This window comes from Rhinopithecus bieti, unplaced genomic scaffold (genome assembly GCF_001698545.2).
Source record: "Rhinopithecus bieti isolate Rb0 unplaced genomic scaffold, ASM169854v2 scaffold_12653, whole genome shotgun sequence".
NCBI lineage: Eukaryota > Metazoa > Chordata > Mammalia > Primates > Cercopithecidae > Rhinopithecus > Rhinopithecus bieti.
Window position 1 is genome coordinate 15,017 of NW_016807437.1, and position 8,402 is coordinate 23,418.

An 8,402-nucleotide genomic window follows, 5' to 3' on the forward strand; every position below is an offset into this window, starting at 1 on the left:
GAATCATTATATCTTAAGTAGGTTTCTTTTAAATAATGTGTATTTGGTCTTTTCTTATATCCATGTTTAAAATCTGCCTTTAGACCATCCATACTGAAAGCAATTGTTGATATATTTGAATTAATATTTGTCATGTTTGTAACTATTTTCTACTGGTTACATTTGTTCTTTATTTTTCCTCTCTTATCCAATTTAATTTGGCTTAATTGAACATTTAGTTGAAAGTTCAATTTGTATGTGTGTATGAATTATAATTCTTTTTGAACATTTCTGAATAATTTCCATACAGTTTACAATATGAATTTTTAACTCATCAAATTCACCTTCAACTAACATTATACCACTTCACTTGTAGCATAGATCCTCTCTCCCATCCCTTGTGACATTGCTGCCATTCATTTCACTTACTTACATGTTTATCACACAGTACAACATTACTATGATTACTTTCAACAGTTTTCTTTAGAGCAGTTAAGTGAAATTTTTTGTTTTGCCATTATTTATTCTTTCTCTGTCACACTTCCTTCTTCTAGATCCATATTCTTCTTCTTCTCCATGAATAACTTGTTTTAACCTATCTTTCAGGGTATGTCTGCTAGGGATGAATTCCTTCAGATTTTGTTTGTCAAGGAAAATCTTTATTTCACTTCCATTTTGGAGGATAATTTCAGGAGATACAGAATTTTAGGTTGGTGGACTTTTTCTTTCAACACTTTAAATATTTCACTCTACTCTATTCTTCTTTGTGATTTCTTACTTTTGTGTTTCATAGATAAGGTTCACCACCAACATTATGACATCATTAAGATTTTCTCCTTTTAACTTGGTTTTCTGTAGGTCGAATATGATATGTCCAGGTATGACTCTCTTTGGTATTTATCCTGTTTGGTGCTCTCTGAACTTCTAGAATCTTTAGTTTGGTATCTATTAGTCATTTTGGAAAGTTCTCAGGCATTATAACTCCAAATATTTTTTGTGCTTCATCTTCTCTTTTTCCTCCTTCTGATATTTCAATTATGATCATGCTATATCTTTTGATATTGCACCCATTGTTCTTGATATTCTGCTCTGTTTTATTTATTCTATCTCTCTTGGCTTCACAGTTAGGGGTATTTCTATTTGCCCTGTATTCAAGTTACTGATTCTTTCCTTAACCATTTTCCAGACTATTGATCAACCAACCAAAGGCATTCTTCATTTTGTTTACACTATTTTTGGTTTGAAGTACTTCCTTTTGATTCTTTCTAGAGTTTCCCTCACTCTGTTTTCACTACCAATCTCTTCCTGCATGCCGTCTGCTTTTTCTATTAGAACCCTTAACATATTAAATACATCATTATTTTAAATTGCCTGTCTCCCAACATCTGTGTCATATCTATATCTGGTTCTGATGATGGCTTTGTCTCTTAAGGCTGTGTTTTTAATTGTCTTTTGGAGTCCATTAAATTTTTTTGCCATTGTTGAAAACCATACATGTTGGAATGAGTAATAGGAGCTGAAGTAAAGTGATCTTTCACATGAGGGATTATTTTAACCTGGGTAGAAGTTGGGCTGTGTTTAATGTTTGCTATAGCTGTAAGTGCCAGAGGCTTCAAATTCCTCTAGTGCCTTTGTTTTGTCTCTTCGCTTGACTTCAGGCTTCCTTAAGTCATTCTCTTGTGGGAAAGCCTGTATTTCTCACCTTTTTCAGATGTTATCCACTGTTGTAGTATATACTGCTGTTGGTATGTAGTAGCAATCTTATACCCTTATATCAGTATTTTTGTGAACCTGTGCCTTGGAACTTTGACCTTAACAATGTTTCTCCAGTAGAGTAGATTTTCCCCTTGCCTCCTACTTCTATCTCTGATTACAATGTTTCTAGGGTTTTGTTTTGTTTTGTTTTAATTTCTAACTCCTTTTAACTACATTTCTTTCTTCCTGCCTCAGGTAAAAAAGGAAAGCTGGAAGTTCCTGAAATGTAAGGAAATCCCTCCCTAAACTGGGATAAATCTCTAGCAAAATCATTTTCCCTGGAGAGTGGGCATTTTTTATGGAGAAGTCTTTAGACATATTTTATAAAGACAATAGTTGTCCCTCAGTATCCATGAGTTCTGCATTAATGGATTCAACCAATCATGGATAGAATAGATTTGGAAAAAAAATAGGGATAATTATCTGTAGTAAACATGTACAGACTTTTTTACTTGTCATTATTCCTTTAATGATACAGTATAACAACTGTTTACATAGCATTTACATTGTATTAGATATTATATATAATCCAGAGGTTAAAGTATATGGGAAGATGTACATAGGTAATACACAAATACAACATTTTATATAAGGAACTTGAGCATCTGTACATTTTTATATACACAGGGGTTTCTGGAACCAATGCCCCGTGGATACAGAGGGACAACTATACTATCCCTTCCCCTTACCAGATTCATAGGGGATGTTTCTTCATCTTTAACCATCAACCTGGTATGGTTCCCGGTGTTAAAGCCCATGAGAGTGTGATAACTAGTTTTAATAAATAAGAAAAGTTAATAAAAGTCAGCTTTTAAAAAACCCACAAAAGTTGATACCAGTGATAATACTTATTTTGTCTAAAAAGACTCCTGAGTCCAAAAGAAGTATCAGAGAGGGTTTTGAAATCAATTGGCCATTAAAAGTTTCTGTAATGTCACAGATAATAGGAAATTAGATGTGGTAATGTACCTCAGGGGTGATAATTTCATGTCCTTTAAATATCAAATTGCATCCTAAATTACACAACTTAATACAACATTGATCTGTTATCAAAGTTTGCACTTGTTATTTAATATAAAATAAATTTCATTTTATATATTTTGTGTACATGAATTTTGTTTTCAAGTTTTAGAAATCTTTGACAGTGTATCTTATTTATTTATAATAAAATATCACCATCTGATTATATAAATTTCAAAATGCAGGTAAAAATCCCATAGGGTCTTGCATTTAACAATTATTTCCTGAACGCCTTCTGCATTCTTTCCTACAGACCCTGTGCTAAGAACTATTGCTATAAAAATAAATAAAGGTCTCTCATGCTGAATAATTTACACTGTAAACGTGAGATATGTAAAAATATTACACTACTGTAAGTGCTATAATAAGAGCTTGTAATATAAATTGTTCATTAACTGGTTCAACTGATATCTTTTTTGCACCTACTATTTATCACACATTGTTCTAGACACTGAGAATTCCTTATTGAATAAGTAGTAATTATATATATAGGAACACATATAGGAAAATGGCACAAGAAATGGGGATAGAGAATGCTAAAGATAAGAATGAAAAATTAAATAGAGTGATAGTGGAAGGCTACGTTGATAACTTTTGTAACATCTGAGCAAAGATCCAAAAGACATAAGAAAGTGGTACTTACAGCTATCTTGGAGAACATATGACAGGAAGAGGAAACAGTAAATGCAAAAGCCCAAGAGAGGAAGCTTCTCTGTCATGTTTCAGGAAAACATAGACCCATTCAGCTAGAATGTAGTGAGCAAGAGGGAGAGAAAAAGAATGAAATTCAGAGAGGAAATAGGAAAGACGGAATATATAAATCATGAAGGTCATTTAAGGAATGGATTGTACTTTAAGTGAGATTTAAAGCCATTGGGATATTTCGATGTGATCTACTTCATGTTTTTAAATGGCTGCTTAGACTGATATAATAAGAATGAAATACCCAAGAGAATACATATTCTTCCCAAGTGCACATGGAACATTCTCCAGGGCAGACAATATATTAGGCCACAAAACAAGTCTTAAAACATTTAAGAAGATAGAAATCTATTGAGTACCTTTTCTGACCACACTGGAACGAAACAGACATTAACAATAGGAAAAATGTTGAAAAACTCACAAACATGTGGAAACTAAATAATGCTCCTGAACAACCACAGGCTCAAAGGAGAAATTACAAGAGAACTTTAAGAATATCTTGATACAAACAAAAATGGAAACAAAACATACTAAAGCTTACGGGATGCAGCAAAAGAAATCCAAAAAGGGATATTTGTAGCAATACACTCACCTACATTAAAATAAAAACATACCTGAAATAACTTTATATTACACCTCAAGGAACAAAGTAAGCCCAAACTTAGCAGAAGAAATACAATAACAAAGACAGAACAGAAATAAACAAAATAGAACTAGGAAACATAGAAATATAGACAATATCAACAAAAACTGGTTTTTGAAAAGACAAAACCAACAAATCTTTAGCTACACTAACAAAAAGAGAGAGGACACAAATAAGTAAAATTTGAAATAAAAGAGAAAACATTACAACTGATATTACAGAAAAACAAAGTATAATAAGAAACTATTATGAACAACTATGCATCACCAAATTGGATAACCTAAAATAAATGGATGAATTCCTAGAAAATGCAACCTACCACTGAATCAGGAAGAAATAGAAAATCTGAACAAATAATAAGGAGATTACATCAGTAATCAAAGTCTCCCTTCAAAGAAAAGCTCAGGACCGGATGACTTTACTGCTGAAATCTACCAAACGTTTAATCCAAACTAATACCAATCCTTCTCAAACTCTTCCAAATATTGAAGAGAAAGGAATACTTCCAAACTCATTTTACAAAGCCAACATTACTTGAATACAAAAGCCAGACAAAGACACTACAAGAAAAGAATACTGAAAGCCAATATATCTAACGAACACAGATGTAAAAGACCTCAACAAAATCCTAGCAGACCAAATTCAACAGCACATTAAAATGATAACTCACTGGGCCAGGTACAGAGGCTCAGGACTGTAATCCAAGCACTTTGGGAGGCCGATGCAGGCAGATCACGAGGTCAGGAGATTGAGATCATCCTGGCTAACACGGTGAAACCTCATCTCTACTAAAAATTCAAAAAATTAGCTGGGCATGGTGGCACGCACCTGTAGTCCCTGCTACACGGGAGGCAAAAAAAAAAAAAAAAAGATCATTTACTATAATCAAGTGGGATTTACTCCAGGGATGCACAGATGGTTCAACATATGCAAATCAATAAATGTGATACACTGTAGTAAAAAAATGAAGGACTAAAACTATATGATCATCTCAACAGATGCAAAAAAAGTATTTGACAAAATTCAAAATGCATTCATGATCAAAACTCTTTTAAAAAAGGTAGAGAAGGAATTTACTTTAATGTAATAAAGACTCTATAAGACAAGTCCACAACTAATATTCTCAATGTTGAAAAGTTGAAAACTTTTTCTCTAATACCAGAAGTAAGAGAAATATTCCCACTCACCACTTCCACTCAGTATAGTACCGGAGGTCCTAGAGAAAACAACTAGGAAAAAAAAGAAAAGAAAAACAAGAAATGAAAAACATCCAAATTGGAAAAAAAGAAGTGAAACTGTCTGTTGGTAATGACCTGATCTTATATATAGAAGACCCTAAGGACTCCACCAAAAACCTGTTAAAACAGAAAACTAAATTCAGTAAATTTGCAGGTTATAAAATAAACATACAAAAATCAGTAGCACTTTTATACACTAACAACAAATTATCTGAAAAGAAATTTAAAACAATTTAATTTGCAATAGCATCACAAATGAAATATTTAGGACTAAATTTAATGAAGTGAAAGATATATACACTGAAAACTATAAAATATTGATAAAAGAAATTGAAGAAGACATAAATAAATAGAAAGCTATTCCATGTCCACAGATTGAAAGAATTGAAGTTGGTTAAGTGTTCATACTATCCCAAAGGATCCACAAATATGATTCGATTTCTATCAAAACTTTAGTGTGAATTTTTATAGAAATTTTAAAAAATCCTAAATTTGTAATGAACCAGAAGAGACCCCAAATAACCCAACCAATTTTGAGCAAAAAGGACAAAGCTGCAGGCATCCCACTCCCTGATTTCAAAATATAGTATAAAGCTATTTTAAGCAAAATGGTATGGTATTAGTGTATTAGTCTGTTCTCATACTGCTATAAGTATCTGAGACTGGGTAATTTATAAAGAAAAGAGGCTTAATGGGCTCACGGTTCTGCAGGCTGTATAGGAAGCATGGTAGCATCTGCTTCTGGGGAGCCCTCAGGAAATCTACAATCATAGCCTAAGGCAGAGGGAAGCTGGCACGTCTTAAATGGTCAGAGCAGGAGCAAGAGAGATAGAAGGTAGGTGCTACACACTTTTAAACAACCAAATCTCATGAGAACTCACTATCATGAGAACAATAGCTAGAAGGATGACGCTAAACCACTCATGAGAAACCAGCCCCCAAAATCCAATCACCTCCCACCAGGCCCACCTCTGACATAAGGGACTACAATTTGACATGAGATTTTGGCAGGGACACAGATCCAAATAATATCAATTCCCATGAAAACAGACACATCAATCAACAGTTTACCAAAGTCTCTTTAATAAATGATGTTGGGAAAGCTGCATATCCACATGCAAATAAAATACAATTAGACACATATCACATTATATACAAAATTAACTAAAATTTGACAAAAGACTAATATGTATAAACTAAATCTATAAAGCTACTAGAAGAAAATATAGGGAAAAATCTCCATGACATTGGTCTGGGCAATGTTTTTTGGATTTGACCCCAAAAGCACAGGCAACATAAGCAAATATGGACAAATGGGATTGCATCACACCAAAAAGCCTCTGCACAGCAAAAGAAACAACAGAGTGAAGAGACAGCCCATGTATTGAGAGAACATATTTATAAACCATACATCTAATAGGGGGATAATTTCCAAAATATGTAAGAAATACAAACAACCCAAATTAAAACTACAATAAAATATCACCTCATTCCACTTAGAATGGCTACTATCAAAAATATGAATGATAACAAATATTGGCAGGTATGTGGAGAAAGGGGACTCCTTGTACACTGCTGGTGGGAATGTAAATTGCTACAGCCATTTTGGAACATAGTATGAGCTTCTTCAAAAAACAAAAGTAGAATTACCATATGATTCTGTAATCCCAACTCTGGGTATATATTTAAATAAACTGAAGTTAGTATGTTCATATCTTCACTCCCATGTTTATTTCAGCATTTTATTCACAATAGCAAAGATATGGAAACAATGTGAGTATTTACCAATGAAAAAAACAGATAAAGAGAATGTGGTATATAAACAGAGTGGAATATTATACGGCCCTAAAAAGAAGGAAATCCTGTTATTTGTGACAACATGGATGGAACTGAAGGAGATTTTGCTATGCAAAATAAATCAGATAAAGAAAGACAAATAAATGCTGTGTGATCTCACACGTAGAATCTAAAAAGTCAATCTCATAAAAGCAGAGAGTAGAAAGGTGGGTTGAGGAGGAGCTGGGAAAAGGGAAGGTGTTGATCAAAGTGCACAAAGTCTCAGACTGAAGGAATAAATTTTAGTGATCTATTGCACTATTGCACTGCATGGTGACCAGAGTTGATAATCAGGTATTGTATATTTCAAAATTACTAAAAGAATAGATTGTTAAATACTCTCACAGCAAAAAAAATGATAAGTTGGTGAGGTGATAGATATATTAGCTTAATTGAGTCTTTCTACCATATTCACAGGACAAAGCATCACATTGTACTCCATAAATATATGCAATTATTTGTCAATTTAAAAGTTTTAAAACGAAAATAAATAACAAAATAAAATTTGAAACTGTAAAAATGTAAAATAAAATATGGGAGAGGCTATAAGTAGAAAAGATCTTTAGGACAGGGATACTCAAAATACTCATTCACAAGTAAGATATTTATGTCAAAATGTAAACCAAAGCACCGCTTCCTGTGCCAAGAAAGTCTTACAACAACAACAACAACAACAACAACAACAACAACAACAAACTCAACTGTATGTGTAGTAATAGAGTTCATCTACATTATGGTATAAGCTATTTCTCTCCTTGTGGACCATGAGGCCTTTGATGGGCCATAATTTGTGAAGCACTGCTTTACAATATGACTGTAATGAGCCAAGTAAAAAGAGATGGCATCTTAAATCCTGGTTGTGGTGTGGGTCAAGGAAAATGACTCATTTCTATATAGATAGATACAGGTATATATATGCCCACATCCTCCCAGGATTTGATGATGGATTAAATGTGAGATATAAGATAGCAATAACTACAACAAAATCAACAGCAACACCAGTTTCTGAGCCTGAGATACTGGAGTTGCATTTACTGAAATGAGGAATATTGGAGATGAGACAGATTTGGGGAAAAGATTAGAATTTTACTTTTAAGCATATTAACTGTGAATGTCCAGAGATACCAAGTAGGCAGTTAGATCCTGGAGTTCAGCAGGGCCTGAACTAAGTATATACTACTTAGGTATATACCATCATTAAATATAGGAAATTTAAAGCCTTAGAATTG